This window comes from Engystomops pustulosus, chromosome 6, assembly GCF_040894005.1.
Source record: "Engystomops pustulosus chromosome 6, aEngPut4.maternal, whole genome shotgun sequence".
Classification (NCBI taxonomy): Eukaryota; Metazoa; Chordata; class Amphibia; order Anura; family Leptodactylidae; genus Engystomops; species Engystomops pustulosus.
The window spans coordinates 177089108-177094240 of NC_092416.1; positions in this window are offsets into that span (position 1 = coordinate 177089108).

Sequence of the window (5133 nt, forward strand, 5' to 3'; positions counted from 1 at the left end):
ACTGTCCCCTATGTACAAGAATATAACTACTATAATACTGCCCCCTATGTACAAGAATATAACTACTATAATACTGCCCCCTATGTACAAGAATATAATTACTATAATACTGCCCCCTATGTACAAGATTAGAACTACTATAATACTGCCCCCTATGTACAAGAATACAATTACTATAATACGGCCCCCTATGTACAAGAATATAGCTACTATAATACTGCCCCCTATGTACAAGAATATAACTACTATAATACTGCCCCCTATGTACAGGAATATAACTACTATAATACTGCCCCTATGTACAGGAATATAACTACTATAATACTGCCCCCTATATAGAAGAATATAACTACTATAATACTGCCCCTTATGTACAAGAATATAACTACTATAATACTGCCCCCTATGTACAAGAATATAACTACTATAATACTGCCCCCTATGTACAAGAATATAACTACTATAATACTGCCCCCTATGTACAGGAATATAACTACTATAATACTGCCCCCTATCTACAGGAATATAACTACTATAATACTGCCCCCTATGTACAGGAATATAACTACTATAATACTGCCTCTATGTACAGGTATATAACTACTATAATACCGCCACCTATGTACAAGAATATAACTACTATAATACTGCCCCCTATGTACAAGAACATAACTACTATAATACTGCCCCCTATGTACAAGAATATAACTACTATAATACTGCCCCCTATGTACAGAAATATAACTACTATAATACTGACCCCTATGTACAGGAATATAACTTCTATAATACTGCCCCCTATGTACAAGAATATAACTAATATAATACTGTCCCCTATGTACAGAAATATAACTACTATAATACTGCCCCCTATGTACAAGAATATAACTACTATAATACTGCCCCCTATGTAAAAGAATATAACTACTATAATACTGCTCCCTATGTACAAGAATATAACTGCTATAATACTGCCCCCTATGTACAGAAATATAACTACTATAATACTGACCCCTATGTACAGGAATATAACTACTATAATACTGCCCCCTATGTACAATAATATAACTAATATAATACTGTCCCCTATGTACAGAAATATAACTACTATTATACTGCCCCCTATGTACAAGAATATAACTACTATAATACTGTCCCATATGTACAGGAATATAACTACTATAATACTGCCCCCTATGTACAAGAATATAACTACTATAATACTGCCCCCTATGTACAAGAATATAACTACTATAATACTGCCCCCTATGTACAAGAATATAACTACTATAATACTACCCCTTATGTACAAGAATATAACTACTATAATACTGCCCCCTATGTACAGGAATATAACTACTATAATACTGACCCCTATGCACAGGAATATAACTACTATAATACTGCCCCCTATGTACAAGAACATAACTACTATAATACTGCCCCCTATGTACAAGAATATAACTACTATAATACTGCCCCCTATGTACAGGAATATAACTACTATAATACTGCCCCCTATGTACAGGAATATAACTACTATAATACTGCCCCCTATGTACAAGAATATAACTACTATAATACTGCTCCCTATGTACAAGAATATAACTACTATAATACTGCCCCCCATGTACAGGAATATAACTACTATAATACTGCCCCCTATGTACAAGAATATAACTACTATAATACTGCCCCCTATGTACAGGAATATAACTACTATAATACTGCCCCCTATGTACAAGAATATAACTACTATAATACTGCCCCCTATGTACAGGAATATAACTACTATAATACTACCCCCTATGTACAAGAATATAACTACTATAATACTGCCCCCTATGTACAGGAATATAACTACTATAATACTGCCCCTATGTACAAGATTAGAACTACTATAATACTGCCCCCTATGTACAAGAATACAATTACTATAATACTGCCCCCTATGTACAGGAATATAACTACTATGTTGCAGTAGATTGTTCCCTGTCACTTTGTAGACACTGGAGACGTCTTCATGTTCCTTACACTCCTGCAGCTCCTTCTGGTTTATCCTGTGAAGTGTCTCTCCATATGTAAATCCCCGGCTGATTCCCATCCACTCCAGATACTAGCAGCTGGCGGTATTATAAATTAATAGTCCATTCAGTGATCACCTAAAACCATGTGAAGTCCGGCGATATCTCAATTGCTGGCACTGACTGTGATATTTCTACAAATCTAAATTGTGACATAGAACCCCGAAGTCTCAAGGGACCCAAATATGATTATGCCCAAGGCCACAAGGTCTAAGGATGTCCACAGTCCCTCAGGAGTCCTAGAAATTTAAAGCGTCTTTACATCCAGAAACAGTGCCCCCTCTGCTGTTTCCTGTATCCTAAAATACCCCTTTAAGAACATTTTCAGGGAGTCTGGCACTTCCAAAATCACCCCCCCCCCCCCCCCCCATGTAAATCCAGACTTGTGACGGACACTTTAAAAGCTTTCCAGACCTATTTTGCCTATTTCCTAGAGATCTTTACCTTTATGCAAATGAGCTTCTTAGTGCACGGGGGGCGGGGCCATGTCAGCTGGGGCAGCCGTTTTCTTCTTTTAACATTGCTCAGTGTCATCTAATATGAATCTTTACACAACGATTGACAATGGTTTCTCCACAGAAAGATGGTGTCGAAAGAAGACAAAGGAGCACCAGCAGATCTGGTCCCACCCCTGGGGCAAGGAGAAGCTTATTTGCATAAAGATATCTCAAAAATACTTTATCAAAGGGAAAATGACAAGTTATGTCTAGAAGGCGTATACAGAAGGCTGATCTTAGGGACATGCATTAGAATGACCATTCATGGCCAATATGTTTGGCACGACCATAGCGATGATGACCATCTCTTCCATCTGGCGGGCAGTAAGACATAGGACAAGGGACTTTGGTTCTCCAAGTTGGATACGCACCTATCAGGTAAATTCTGAGCATATGTCATACAGGGTTGGTCTGGTCCAACAGGTTTCTAAAGGATCTTCTGGTGGGCCCAGGTTCTAAGTCAATAATGGGACTCAGAAGATCATCATTAGACAACCCAGTGTGAAGTCTACTTGGCTAATTTTTCACAGGATGATGGAAGGTTGCCCCCAAGGAATCCTTTTGTCTTATGGCGCCGGGATTGATGCTACACACACAGTTGGAACACCCAACAGTTGGAACACCCAACACAGGGTTGGTCTGGTCCAACAGGTTTCTAAAGGATCTTCTGGTGGGCTCAGGTTCTAAGTCAGTTATGGGACTCAGAAGATCATCATTAGACAACCCAGTGTGAAGTCTACTAGTCTAATTTTCACGGGAGGATGGAAGTTTGCCCCAAGGAATCCTTTCATCTGATGGCGCCAGGATTGATGCTACACACACAGTTGGAACACCCAACAGTTGGAACACCCAACACAGGGTTGGTCTGGTCCAACAGGTTTCAAAAGGATCTTCTGGTGGGCCCAGGTTCTCAGAAGATCATCATTAGACAACCCAGTGTGAATTCTACTCGTCTAATTTTCACGGGATGATGGAAGTTTGCCCCAAAGAATCCTTTTGTCTGATGGCGCCGGGATTGATGCTACACACACAGTTGGAAGACCCAACAGTTGGAACACCCAACACAGGGTTGGTCTGGTCCAACAGGTTTCTAAAGGATCTTCTGGTGGGCTCAGGTTCTAAGTCAGTTATGGGACTCAGAAGATCATCGTTAGACAACCCAGTGTGAAGTCTACTAGTCTAATTTTCACGGGATGATGGAAGTTTGCCCCCGGGATTGATGCTACACACACAGTTGGAACACCCAACAGGATGTCAGTCATGGTTCTCCTGTTCTACTGTACATCTCAGAAAGGTCTCAGTCCTACCACATCTGATACATTGGGCACTGCTACTGTACATCTGTGTTTGCGAGTTCAGTTTGTAGACCCCATCCCTCTTCCTCACTTCGTCTCACATGATAAATCATACCTTCAGACTTTAAGGTCACTTCATAAACACATTCCCTAATCCATCTCCAGGGCCTTTTTTTAGAGCGTCAGCCTTGGCACTTAATCAGTCTTGAAGAGGTCTAGTTACCCCTGGTAGGATTTCAGGCTTCTCCGAAAGTAGGTCTGCCAAATTCCACAGAGATCAAGGACCCCTGGTGAACGATTACCACAGCAAGAAGCGTTTATTAATAACTAATCTGTATGGAACAGAAGACCCCCGGCCTGCTCCGGCCTCCTCCCTGCAGCATAGAGACCTGCCTCACGTATCACCAAGACTCGTGTGTGCCATGGAGGAATTTGCCACATGAGCTATAGGCCCACAGAGGAGATGTCCCTGGGAACTCCCAGCTGAATACATGAACGGCATAACTTCAAGGAAACAGGGGGCTTATCATATTAACATCTCCGTGAACCATTGATGTTTGTCTTGGGAGGTCTGTCCTGCTGGCATCCGACCAACATACATAGTAGAGAAAGAAAAACACATCCGATAGGACGCATCCTAGACGATAATGTGCTGAGTTGGGCCAGCCAATTTGGACAGATAAGGTCTAAGGAAAACTGGCCAAGGATTAAAGATCAGAAAACATAATCAGTGTTCCGCGGGGGCGGATCAAAGTGGGAAGTTATTTCCCATAGTAAAGGGGATAGGGCTTTTCCTTCTTACCAATTGACCACTAACAGCCTTTAAGACCACTTATGACCAAAAAAAAGGGGAATTTACATCCTGAAAGTAGTAGTTCCTCTACTAGACTGATTTTATCTTAAACCATGAAGCTCCACCCCTGAGCAACTTAAGCTCTCATCTCAGACCATATTCTACTAAGGAACTTGAGTCATTTGGGCTGATCATAGGTCGTCATTATATTTTCTAGTCTTGTCTCAACCAAACCAACCTAAATAGAGAATCAGAAACACTTGTCTTGGCAGCCATATTGTGTATTTGTGAACTATTTACTATTATCTTGGGATATACATCATGCTGCCATCAGACCAACTTACTGCAGAGCTCAGAATATGTATTCTAGAGGAAAACTTATTGAGATGTGCCTGCTAAATTATAATATTTTGGTAGATTAGGTCTACTGAAAGCAGACCAACAAGGACAGATCAAAAAGCATT